The sequence below is a fragment of the Abramis brama genome, assembly GCF_963993115.1.
Source record: "Abramis brama genome assembly, chromosome: 3".
Lineage (NCBI taxonomy): Eukaryota > Metazoa > Chordata > Actinopteri > Cypriniformes > Leuciscidae > Abramis > Abramis brama.
The window spans coordinates 6,997,680-7,012,203 of NC_139965.1; positions in this window are offsets into that span (position 1 = coordinate 6,997,680).

Sequence of the window (14,524 nt, forward strand, 5' to 3'; positions counted from 1 at the left end):
TCAGTGTGACTGCAGATACACGTAATAACCTGAAAACAATATGGCAAAAGGATTTGGGGATTAATATACATGATAATGACAGACTATGTATTTATTATTTCTCTGGGATTTATTTTTTTATTATTATTACTGCAAGAAAAGAAACAGCACTGCATTGAATACATTGACATAAAATGAAAAGGAAAGAGAAAATAAAAATACAGAGAAATAACAATGGCACCTCAACCAGTAAGAAAAATATCATCATACTTATTAAGAAACTTGTTGTTCTTATTGTTATAAATGAGTTTAGGAGATTTTACAATGAGGGAGATATCAGCGATCTTTCAATAAAAAAAGTTTTATAATAGGAGAAAGATAACAATGCAAGTTCTCCCAAAGAGATTGAACCTGATTTTAATAGTAGAATAAATGAAGCAAAGTTTCTACCTCAACTTTGCAAAATACACATAATGTTCGAAAGATCAACAAAAGTAGGCCTAGAGTTTGTTGGATAGACATTATAAAGATGTCTCTGGGAATAACCAACCCGATCTCACGGGAAAACGTACAAATTCTACGAGGTGGCTAATTCGTACGAATTCATACGACCTCACTCGTACGATTTTTGCAAAATCGTACATATTTTACGAATTGCCCAATTCATAGGAATTCATATGAATGACCTACTCCTGACCCCGCCCCTAAACCTACCCATCACGTGGGTTTAGACAAATCACACAAATTCGTACGAGTGAGGTCGTACGAATTCGTACGAATTAGCCAACTTTTTATCATTCGTACGAATTCGAACGAATTGGTCGTGAGATAGTGTTGGAATAACCACATCAGTGTCCAGAAACGGAGCAGTGCATTCTGGTGTTTGACTGCAGTCAATGTTACCTTCGTCAAGATGGCAGTGTTTTCACTCTCACAATCTGAGGCTCAATCTTTTCCTGAAACAATCAGAGAAAACATTTAAGAGGCTTCAGTTCTCATCCCTACTCAATATTTTAGGCCTTTTTGCAAATGTTTCAAGTTTTAGAGAGCGTTTACTCTTGTTTTTGTAATTGTTTTTATTTAAAAAATAGTTTTTAATGTTATTATTATTATTTTATAATCTAGTTTAAATCTAGTTTATCTTAGACTATGGGTTTGTATTGGTGTTTTATTGTAATCAGTAAAATCAGTGTCCTTCGGTGAACCTGCAATGATGCTGAAAATGTTAATAAAGTCTGTAAGTCTGTTCATTTTGAGCCTGCTTTAAAACATGAACTGTCAATCTGTAATGTCATTTTTCGTGTGCGGAAAAAAGCGCCAATTAAACTAAACTAAACTAGTAAATATACATCTTGAAACATCATTTTCATGTGTATTTTGTTCTGCCAGCTGTTTGATCTGTTCTTCCTCTTTTGAGGAGGGACTCAAAGAAGAAGAAGACTGAAGAAGAAGAAGGGCGATCATTCTCTGTTTAATTGTTTATTCACAGAACACAACAAGTTGATATTTACAGATTTAAAGAAGATACCATTCTGTAAAAAAGGACTCCCCAGAAGCCATACCGGCTTATAAATAGTGCCCTTCAAGACACATAATCAGCACTAATAACAACAAATAATAATCCACCCACCCAATACCCATCCACACCAACAAGACCACCATTCACCACAAAATATCCTCCCACCAGTCAGCATCACACATCTCAAAATCATGTGATTTAAAATGTTGTAAAATTAACTATTTTACATGTAGCCTAGAAACTAGGAAAGTATCACATTCATCTCACTTAAGACCAGCGCATGCGAATTATGTTCATGAACGTGACAAATGAACAAAAGACTCGGAAGGTAAAGTACCGTAATTATTTATGTTCCCTGTAAATTATTTTTGACTGCATTATAATGATTTCTTAATTCAGAATATGATCAAGATTGCGTATAGTGGATGTGTTCGGCGAATTTGCCAGTTAAAAGTATAACAATTAAAGCCCCTTAAATGAACGAAATGACTCGTAAAAAGATTCATTCAGTGCTTGAAAATTGGTTGAAACATCCAACATAAAATATAAATAATTACGCTGTGCATGTACAAATGAAGACCAGTATAAGCATCGCAAAGGGCCTCTGATACAATATAGACAGTTGACAATTCAAAAGAGGTCGATATCTCAACAACTTAACTCTGGAACAACTCGACGCGCTGCAATGTAAGTGAATGGTGTCCAACGCCAAAATGACAGTGTTTGGAACCATAGACATAATAAATACATAGACGCCCTATTGGCCGCTGGATCGTACGTCAACGGCGCCGCCATACTGCGGAGGGCAACTTTCCCATACCTCTCATAACGAGAATTGAGAAAAATGCCTATTTCGTGTGCTGCTTGGGGCTTTACAAATCGCCACACAATTAAAAACAGGTCTCAGGGAATTTCCTTTCACAAGCAAAACTGAAAATTTGTTCCTGGTTGTATTTCATTTACTATTTTTATTTTCAGAGGAGAAAGGCCGCGAAATTTAAAAATACTACTGTTATTGTGTCACGAAATGTAGTTTTAAGAATTTTTCAGTCGATAATGTAGTTGTTTAAAGCTCAAATCTGTGGTCTATTTATAAAGAGAGCGCCTTTTTAAAAATGTTATCTGGCGGTTTCGGAGTTGTGAGAGCCAGCGATCACCGGGCGCTCAGCGCTCATGTACCCCGCCGAGAACAGCCTTGCCTCGGCTATAGTGCTTCTGAAGTTCGCCGGCGCCGCTGGATCTGATGTCTTTAGTCTAGTGAGAATAATTCGTCTTGTGTATATCTAACGGGCGATCTTTGGTTTCATTAATCTATTATTTGTTCCTTGGCAGATTGTTTTGGCTGAGGGCAAAGTGAAGTTTCATAACTTTATATATTTAGGCTATTTGACTTTAACGGTGTAGCCCGCTGTATGTTTGACTGAATCGTTAACTTTATTTCTTGACTTGTATAGCTTCTTATACCTTTTAAAAACTTAAATTTAACAAAAAGAGACAGGGTTGCGTCATTTTATTTTATATAGCCTATGTAAGAATATTTTAAAATATATAAATTTACATTATTTATTATTGTTATTATAATAATATACCACTTGCGATTATCAATCTATTATAGTTATGCTGTTAAATTATTGTACTATTCATAGTAACTATTTAACTTATTTTTTATTGTCTATATTCTGTAATTGATATTTCATATTCTATTGCTATTATTATAGTATTATACATAAACTATATGCTATTATCAATATATTATTATTATTATTATATTAGTACATGATATTATATAATTATACTTTTCATTACTATTTAATTTGCTGTATACTGTTTGTTTATTTTATTGACTAAACTATTTACTATTAGCCTACTCACTTTATTTTATATTACTATTTGCATTGCAGTGTAGTTGTACCATGTATTACCATAAAGGATCCAATAGTTATCTTTTTTATTGCTAAAATCGGGTCAATGACAGAATATGCTTTTCCCACAATAAGAAAACTTTATTTAATTTAATGTGAAAATTAAATTATATCTCAGTATGGGGGTGTTCACAATTCTTATCCAAGAATGAAAAACCAAATACATGACAACCCTGAACTTTGGCCATTCCTTATTAAAAATAAATAAATTTTATAAGTCTAACTATCGAGATTTTAAATAACTAGAAATGGAACTTTTTTGTACACCACATACAAACCACTGAAATCGGTTGATAAATATATTTTTTGGGGGTTTTATACAGAAAAACCGCAGCTCACCTGTTTACTTGCATTTGATTACAGCGCAGTCTTGCCCTCCGCAAAATGGCGGACGCGTTGACGTATCGCAGCAACGTTCCAAAGCGGCCAATAGGGCGTCTATGTATTTATTATGTCTATGTTTGGACAAAGAGTCTATAATAGACAAAGGTACTTCTATACTCTTTGGTTTGGAACTATTCCGATCTTCTAATCCCGGTGTGGTATAGTATTCTGTACCCGTATAGTAATGGGTCCGGGCTGAGGACCCAAGCAATCCGATTGGTTCAAAGCCCGTTTTATGGGTAATCGCTTTAGTGCCTGGTTACAAATCATACAAAATCACTTTATTATAGAAGACGTTTGTACTACGTTATAACGAATCATTAATGTATTTAATGTATTTTAAATTATACGTTTCATATACTAGTATTTAACCCAAGCTATAGATTGTGAAATTAAACATTTCTCGTTGGTAGTGTTTTTTAGTTAGCTTAGATAATAGCATAGCATACAGCTAACGTTATCCGATGATCGTGATTCGTGCTATGAGCTTTTCCTGAGCTTATACTGCACTGATACTGCCTTACCATATTCACAGCCATTCGTAATGCAATTATAATTATGTAATTATTTTGTACACTTTTATTTATTAAAATATTCTTAAAATAATGCTTATTTGTGTATATTACTATTTTTCGTATTAACAGTTTAGACATTTAAATAAATTACAGAATGCTAGCTATGTGTTGTGGGTTATAAATAAATATAAAATATAAAATCTAGCCTTGACTAAAGAACAGTATAATAAAATTATGGAATCACAATTTTTAATGTAATTAATCAAACCCCTTAATTCATATAATAATCTTTTATTTGAAAGAAATAACATTTTTAAAGTATGTTTTGTGACAAAGTTATTTGTTATTCAGCAATGGGGCATAAATTGCTTTTTTATTACAAGCATGTCATTTGTGTACTAATGCATATGATTTATGTCATAATTAATTCTTAATACAGAACATCATACAACACAATAACATTTAATGTAATAAAATGAGAGAACCAAAACTTATATAAAAATTTAATTAAATTACACAATACAATACATAATGAATTCAACTGAATTATGAAATGTAATATATTACATTTTTATTAACACAAAACTACAAGCAAAATGCACATTGTTTTAGGACATTTATAGAGCTTTTTAAAATACACAATACAAAGCAGCTTTAAACAAACATACTCTAGTGTGTATTTACTTTCCTAAACACTTTTGTGATAGTCCTCTGGCTATACATTGTGGAGATTTAAAAACAATTAATGTTGAGTTAGCTGTGTTAAAATATTTAATGAACTGTAAGGTTAAAGTTTTTTGAGAGCTAATGAGACACAAATAGATGCAGTGTCTTTTGCTGTATGTAAAGTCAGATCTTTAGTTTGAAGTAAATTCATGTTGTATGTGCAGTCAATTCTTTGTGGAACCATCCTAAGGTCTAGATGATGCAGTCAGTCAGTTTCCCCTTTAGATGGTGCGGTCGTGACCTGGTAGGTGAGGAGGCTGGACTAGGTGTCATGGACTGGCACGAGGAACTCTGCAAAAACACACACACAACACGTCACATGCAACTGTACAATTGCAGTCTTTAGTGCTATGGAACATCACTCACTGTTTTTGCTTTGATAAGCAAACTCAAAGGTGCAACGCAGCAGACGTTAATAATCAAATAAAGCATACCTGTGCGTGATGCATCACCTCCTGCCATGTCTGTCTTCAGGCAGTAAGAATCATGGTCATCATGACTATTCACTGAAAAAGGTTGTATATGTAATATTTTAAATTTGCCATAAACATTTACTTCAAAAAGTGGACCATCTACTGTAATGTACTGCCTTTCTCACCATTCAGGTTAATGTCACGCCGCAGGAATGGTTTGAGTTGGGACACATTGGTTTTCTGGCGGAGAATGTTGCCTGATTTGTCTTCAAGTGTAGCAACTCCTTTTCCGGTAATGTCTTTGACTACAAAAGGGCCTGTCCAGTTCCCCTCTAAACGTCCACCTTTGCGTCCCTCTTTTCTTTTGTTTGCTTTGAGTACCTCCTCTCCTTCGTGGATGTGAAATGATTTCACATTTTTTCTTTTCCGGGACTCGTACTCCGCCTTTTGCTTCCCCTGTGCTTTTTCAATGTGATCCCGCACCTTATGAAAGTAATGTATAATAAACATACTTAATAGAATACCTTAAATACTGTGAATTATTACTTAATTATAGTTCATGCTACAGACAATTACCTTTTCCTGTACTGCTGTCACCTCTACTATCCGTGTGGGCATTACAATATTCGGATCCTCTGCTACAAAGCAATCTGTCTCAGACACTACCTTTGTGTTTAGAACCTCTGGCGTGATTGGGTGCCGGTGAAACATCAAAAAGAATGGTGTATACTTTGTAGAGCCCTAAAAAAAAGTGTTTCAACAAATTACATTTACATAATCAATTGCATATAATAATTTCTTTTTTAAGCAGTTCCAATCACCTGCTTTGAGGTGTTGATGGCATACACCACATCCTCCAGTTTTTCGTCCCAGTCATTCTGCATGTCATTGCAGTACTTTGACAATGCCCTCTTTATGGTCTGATTAGTCCTCTCATCCTGTCCATTTGACTGAGGGTGGTAAGCTGACGTGACACACTGCTTCACACCCAATTCCTTAAATATGTCCTCATTTAGCTGTTATCAAAAAGGTATGCAAGACATGGTAGATTCTTATAACATATAGCCAAAAAATGTAATAATAAAATCTTCTTAACTAAATAATAATAACCTGGTTCACAAACTCCCTCCCCTGGTCTGTGATTATTCTTTCAACTATTCCATATGCATTAAATGCTTGTAAGACCCCTGTAGCCACCTCAACTGCGGTCTTACACTTCAGGGATTTGGCGAAAACCCATTTGGAGAAGAGGTCAGTCATTGTGAGGACATAAATGTTCCCCTGAGGACTGGTTGGAAATGGTCCCATCAAATCCATTCCTATTACAGTCCAGGCTTTAGTGACCTTGATAGGGTGCAACACTGGAGCCACTGTTTTAATAGTATCATTACACTGACACTGTGGACATTGGGCAATCTAAAAAACAAATTTGTAGGTGTTTGCAACATCACAAACAACAGAAACACATTACTTTGTACAACTACATCAGGGGTCGCAAACTCAACATAGGATCTTGAGGACACGACTATTAAAGAGGCTACATGCGAATTATCTTACCCACTTCATGACGTCCGGAAAGATGCCTTTCCAGTAGTATGCGCTTGCAATCTTATTAAATGTCCTTGTTATCCCCTGATGCCCACCTGTAGCTGGGCTGTCATGACAGTCCCGAAGGACTCGTTCCTTCTGTTGCTCATCCATGACAACTAGACGGTTTGATCCGTCTGCAGTCTTGTAATAAAGATGTCCACCTGTGTGTTAGAGACATAAAGAGGTAATGTGAGGGAACGCAACACACCGTATTTAAATCATGTTATTTATTGAAGAAAATATTATATAAAATTAGTTGTTTTATCATAAGCAAACGTAGCGGATACTGTAAATTACAGAATACATAACACATTAAAAGGCAATGATATTTTTTCTACTTCCCCTGCACAATGAACTTCTTAGCAGAACGCCTGACAATTCTCTTCTGTCCGGTGTCGGCGTTCCCTTGGTAAACTCCACGCTCCAGGTACTCCTTCACCTCAGCATGCAACGCAAACTGTAACATAACTTTAACGCAAAGCAAAAGTAATGATATTAGGTTGATTAAACGTATTAATTGTGCAGTCAATCGATCCAAAAAATTATCTAGATTAAATACACTTTTTTTCTGATTAAGTGCGATTGATCGCAATCATAAACACTCAAGTTTCAGTAACACTGTATAATAACATTCAGTTGTAAATCATTTAGTATTAGTGGTTAGTAAATGATTAACTAATCATTTACAAAACATGAATATGCGTTTCATACATGTTCAATAAATAATGTTATTTTTTTGTATGTATGTAGCAATTAGAGGGTGCAGAAAGTGTTGTAAATGTCTTGAATACACATACAGATCATTTGTAACAGGTAAGTGTAACACATTTACAAGTGATGAATAGTTTACACTTTAGATTAGGAGATGCATAAAGTGTTGTAAATGATTTATTCATGCATTTACACATCTATAACAGGTGTTGAACACTGTAGTGTGTACTGCAGTGTAAGTGTTGACTGGTGAGGGTATAGACAGCTGTCTTCTGTAGTGTAGTGTGTAGTGTAGTGTAGTGTGTACTGTACTGCAACTGCAGTGTAAGTGCTGACTGGTGAGGGCGAGGGTATAGACAGCTGTCTTCTGTAGTGTAGTGTGTAGTGTAGTGTAGTGTGTACTGTACTGCAACTGCAGTGTAAGTGCTGACTGGTGAGGGCGAGGGTATAGACAGCTGTCTTCTGTAGTGTAGTGTGTAGTGTAGTGTAGTGTGTACTGTACTGCAACTGCAGTGTAAGTGCTGACTGGTGAGGGTATAGACAGCTGTCTTCTGTAGTGTAGTGTGTAGTGTAGTGTAGTGTGTACTGTACTGCAACTGCAGTGTAAGTGCTGACTGGTGAGGGCGAGGGTATAGACAGCTGTCTTCTGTAGTGTAGTGTGTAGTGTAGTGTAGTGTGTACTGTACTGCAACTGCAGTGTAAGTGCTGACTGGTGAGGGCGAGGGTATAGACAGCTGTCTTCTGTAGTGTAGTGTAGTGTGTAGTGTAGTGTAGTGTGTACTGTACTGCAACTGCAGTGTAAGTGCTGACTGGTGAGGGTATAGACAGCTGTCTTCTGTAGTGTAGTGTGTAGTGTAGTGTAGTGTGTACTGTACTGCAACTGCAGTGTAAGTGCTGACTGGTGAGGGCGAGGGTATAGACAGCTGTCTTCTGTAGTGTAGTGTGTAGTGTAGTGTAGTGTGTACTGTACTGCAACTGCAGTGTAAGTGCTGACTGGTGAGGGCGAGGGTATAGACAGCTGTCTTCTGTAGTGTAGTGTGTTGTGTAGTGTAGTGTGTACTGTACTGCAACTGCAGTGTAAGTGCTGACTGGTGAGGGTATAGACAGCTGTCTTCTGTAGTGTAGTGTGTAGTATAGTGTGTAGTGTAGTGTGTACTGCAGTGTAAGTGCTGACTGGTGAGGGTATAGACAGCTGTCTTCTCTGAAACATATGGAGTCTTTAACCACTGTTCACCTGATGTGAGCAAAACATACAAAAAATGTAACATAATGAACATTTATGAAACGCATATTCATGTTTTGTAAATGATTAGTTAATCATTAACTAATCAATTGTAAATGGCTTATAACTGAATCTACACAACATACATAAAATAATGAACATATCACTTATTAATTATTTATGAACGCATAGTCATGTTTCATAAATAATTAGTTAATCATTTACTAATCACTTGTAAATGACTTGTAACTAAATTTACAAAACATACATAAAATGTTATTATATCACTTGCTAATAATTTATGAATGTTTTGTAAATGATTAGTTCATCATTAACTAACCACTTATTAATGACTTACAGCTGAACGTTATTATACAGTGTTACCCAAGTTTCTATACGTTTTTACTATATTTTATCATTTAATAACTTCACATTTAATCTCCAGATTAATGTAGAAACAACATAAAATAACTAAATAAAGACATTATATTTTAAATACTTGTTTAATGACATTTTTTTATATAAATGAAGGCCAGTATCACTGATACTAATACAGCTACTGATGTCTTGATAAATATGGGAAAAACAAAGAAATTGAATAAAGCGATCAAACACTCTGCACTGCATAATTTAGAAATTAGATATAAATTAATCCTTATTAAAGCTACAAAGGTTCTTTAGTTAGGAGCTGTGAGTAATTTTCTCTGTTCCCATTGTTATTTGATTGACCTCGAGTGAGACAGCTATATTGGGTGCTGTCCCTTTAAGACCTGCGTTGCCGACTGCCAACTGCTGCGCAGTGCGCGTCTGTCAGGACACGTGTGTGTCTTTTCGCGCTCGAATGTTGTAAAACCATTTGCTTTAATAGCATGATCAATGTAACGCTAGCTAAAGGATGACAGAAAAAAATAAAATAACTTGGATAGCACGAGTTATTAATATATATATATATATTAATATATTCAATGCAACTATGCGCAAGTGCTCAAACTCGTTTTGATGTATTTATGCAAGTGCCTATAACGTTAACGTTACACGAGCTGAGGCCTTTAATTTTTAATTCTTCATTCGGCAACAAAGACTTTCGTCCAAATTGTATTAGGCCTATAACATTGCAAATAGTTTTTCCAAAAGAAAATCATGCTCATGCAAGAATTATGAACTTAGTTTTAAGTATCTATAACGGTAAAAAATATTACAGGCCGATAATTACGTTAATATTAAAATATAACTACAATTAAACATTATTAAAATACACCGGGTGATGGATATACTTACTGAGATGTTGGTTGATGAGAGGGGGAAAAAAACAATAATTAATGTGAAGTTAAATTGATAATTAAATTGTATTTTTGAATTAAGTAAGGTAAATGTATTGGTCGCAGAGATGAAATTGTCCAGAGATGTTTGGTCACAGAGATGAAACTGTCCAGAGAGATGCTCAGATGTCCAAAAGATGTAATTTTCGCAGAGATACTTGGTAGAATTTCTGACGAAAGGGACCTGTGAAACATGACAATTGTATATATAGTCCCGCATTTAAAAAAAAAAAGTGATGAGGCATTCTCATTGGTCATTTTCAAGTGTCTTTAAAAAGGACAATATTTTATTGATGAGTCGCATTAAATTGTTTTTAAAAACCTGTGTAACATATATATATTGCCCTTTCGATGTGTGCAAAAATATTGTAGATGATAAAAAAACGTTATCTCTAATAGTTTTTTTTTTTTTGTAATGTACAAACGTCATGGCAATATCATTACATCTTTGCATTAGAATATACAGAACAGGTGCATAAAAGAAATACAAATACAACAATAAAAATTATAATCATAGTATTAAACAAAAAATATTGAAAGGTTAAAGGGGCTTGGTTGTGTTTTTGTTTTGTAAATCATATTCTTCTTTAATGCAAACACTATTTATTGCATTCTTCTTTTTCATCACTTTAAGGGCTTAAGGGCTTTGCAGTGTAACAAATGCTTCGTGGAATCTCCATATCTCAGCTCTGGAAGGCTCTAGAGCCTCCAATCTTGCACTCCTGTCTGCGCCTCAGCACCCATATCCGAATCCAGAGATCCCTTTTTAAAGACATAAACTCATTAAGAAGTTGTCTCTCATTTATAACTCTTCTCATTTATAACTCATTTATAAGTAAAGTAATATATTACAAGTAACATGCATTACATAATAAGATCACTTTTGATGTAACGAGTAAAGCAACGCATTACAATAATGTACATTATGAAATCAGATTACTTTTTGATGTTACGAGTCAAGTAATGCATTACAAGTCACATACTATATAATCACATTACATTCTAATAATACCAAATACATTTAATTACAGTAAAAAAAAAAATTCACTGCAGATTAAGTGTTTTCGAAAACAATATTCACAGTATAAGTATGAATTGTAGCTGAAATGTAGCCATTGATGCATGAGGTCCACTATAGTGGACATATGATTAATCAGATTTCTCTCCCAATCTAAAATCAAAACTTGGAAAATGTAACTGGGTCATTATACGAAAACGTGTCATTTCCCACTTTTATTGTTTGATTTTCAAAGTACTGTTTTGAAAATCTTTAAAGGGATAGTTCACCCAAAAATGAAAATTCTGTCATCATTTACTCACCCTCAAGTTGTTCCAAACCTGTATGAGTTTCTTTGTTCTGCTGAACACAAAGGAAGATATTTTGAAGGATGTTTGTAATCAACAGATCTTGGTCCCCATTGACTTCCATAGTAGAAAAAAATATACTATGGTAGTCAATGGGGACCGAGATCTGTTTGGTTACAAACATTCTTCCAAAACTATCCCTTTAAAGATTTTCAAAACAGTACTTTGAAAATCAAACATTAAAAGTGGTAAATGGCACGTTTTCGTATAATGACCCAGTTACATTTTCCAAGTTTTGATTAGATTGGGAGAGAAATCTGATTAATCATCCCTTTAAGCACCTTTTTGGATGAAGTAGATCCTTACCTCCTTACCTCTCAGGAAAATGTGCCGTGCCATCTTATGTATTTTATTTTTTTCATATAACCAATGTAAATGTGTGTGTTTGGTCAACCCTGTTACTGACATATTAATTACTTTTTGAAAAGGTTTTAAATAAATAAATAAATTTTTCCATTTTAAATAAATGCAAAGGCATTTGCAAATGAGAAATGTTCCAGAGATATCGCTGCCACCAAAGTCAGTCTACTTTCGCATCCCCAATAGCGGCTGAAATTTTTCACCTTTGCTCTAGAGCCCTGTGCTTTTGGTACAGTATGTCACTCGGGGCGGGCCCTGGGGTCACCGTACCGAATTTGGGGCCCCTGGGACCTTTCTATAAAACTCCAACTCACCAATTAATGTTAGTGGCTGAAAATGTTAGTTTTAGGGTTAGGGTTAGGGAATATTTTTGCCTTCGCTCTACAGACCGGCGCTTTCGGTATGTCGATCGGGGCAGGCCCAGGGGTCATCGTGCCAAATTTGGGGCCCCTGGGACTTTTCTCTAAAACTCCCACCTACCCATTAAATGAATGCGTTTACCACCACAGTGGTTTCGCAGACACCGCTTAGAAAGGGCCGATCGACTAGGGGGCGCCATTTTCCATCTCGCCACGGCCCCCTGGAGCGGGCGGAAAAGTTTGGTGTTTAAAGGTTTCATTCTCGTTAATTAAACCACCCCTACTGTACTAAGAACACTCGACTGAACACATCACACTCATTTTCAAGTCATTTTAGTGCTTGATTTGCATAAAAATGCAGTGTCCGTGAAACCATTATTTTGCATCCTCTGATTGGATCTGGGACATTTATGTGTTTTTGCTCTCCCGTCATGTGTGATATCAATTCTCGTTAATTAAACCACCCCCACTGTACTAAGCACACTGTCCACTGTCCGCGTAACAAATGCTTCGTGGAATCTCCATATCTCAGCTCTGGAAGGCTCTAGAGCCTCCAATCTTGCACTCCTGTCTGCGCCTCAGCACCCTCTATCCGAATCCAGAGTTTCAAGAAGATCAGATAAACTTTATTTTTTGACCCAAAAAAAAATGACAGGAATATGCCTTATAGTTTTTTTGGTTCGAAAAATAAAGTTTCTCGGATCTTCTTGAAACCTTGGATTCTGATAGAGGGCGATGAGGCGTAGAGATGAGTGCAAGTCCTGGCTCTCTACACCTCTCCTGAGCTGAGATATGGAGATCCCTTTTTAAATATGTACAAATAACTTTTTAACGTATGCTTTTCTGGTAACAGGGCTGACACAATGAGCGTGTCCCTGTCTTTCAGATATTACATGAACTCAAAGAAAAGAAGAGAACACTTGTCTTCTACCATCAACTTCATGAAAGGCAGATGATACAAGAAGAAGTAGAAAAATCATACTGAGGGACATGCCATTTTCAACATTTCTGCAAGATGCTTTGCACAAAAAATGTGATTAAAATCCTTTAAAAACAAAAGAAACAGAAATTAATTTATTCTTATATTATTAGACATATTACGGAAACTAAATTATAAAAATTTTTATTTTTGTTTTATGGTTTATTAAGATTTACAGAGCTTTTTTTTCCCTAAGGGACACAAAATGGCACGTTTACGTATAATGACCCAACTGTGATAGGACTCATTAGATATTGCTTGATGCTGCAATATTTTTTTTACCTACAAGAGTCTCCTAGGATAGAAGGAATGGGTGGATATTCCGGAGCAACTTGGCATTTCTGACTGACCATTTGCCATCTTGGTTTGGAGGGGGAAAAATCGAAACACAACGGCTTGCCACTTGGTTTAAATATATAGGATGATGCACCAGGATGGGTCCACTGAAGAGGATGATGTGCAACTATGCCATCAAAACAAAATTTTATTTTTTTTAATAGCTGTCCACTGTAATGACCACTATGCGTGAAAGGGTTAATCCATATAAAACAGCGCTTAATCTTGCAAAGTACGTTTTGGTGTTACTGCTATCATCGCTATGTTGTGAGAAGGTATTCCTTTGCAGAGATCCCAACCCTAACTAAGCATTTAACAAACAGAAAAAAGTGACATCTCATTACCAGATGTTCTCCAGTCCTAAAAGTAAAACAAAAACACAAACAATCTATATTTAAAAGATCTTTTAGAAAGTCATGGTCTCTTTTGAGCCTTTGTCAGTGATGCTTGATTTCTTTCAAGACAACATACTCTGAAATACTTCCCATACATGAAAAGAAAAATACATGCCGTGTTGGTGATATCATATTATATATATATTAAAATATTCTTACATAGGCTATATAAAATAAAATGCCACAACCCTGTCTCTTTTTGTTAAATTTCAGTTTTATTGATCAATAATAGCAATAATGAAAGTATAAGTAGCCATACAAGTCAAGAAATAAAGTAATTAAACGATTCAGTCAAACATAAGTCAGCAGGCACAACGTTAAAGATAAATAGCCTAAACAATTTAACGTTATATAAAGTTATAAAACTAAACTTTGCCCCCCGCCAAAACGAAAATGATAGATTAATGAGATCAAAGATCGTCCGTTAGAC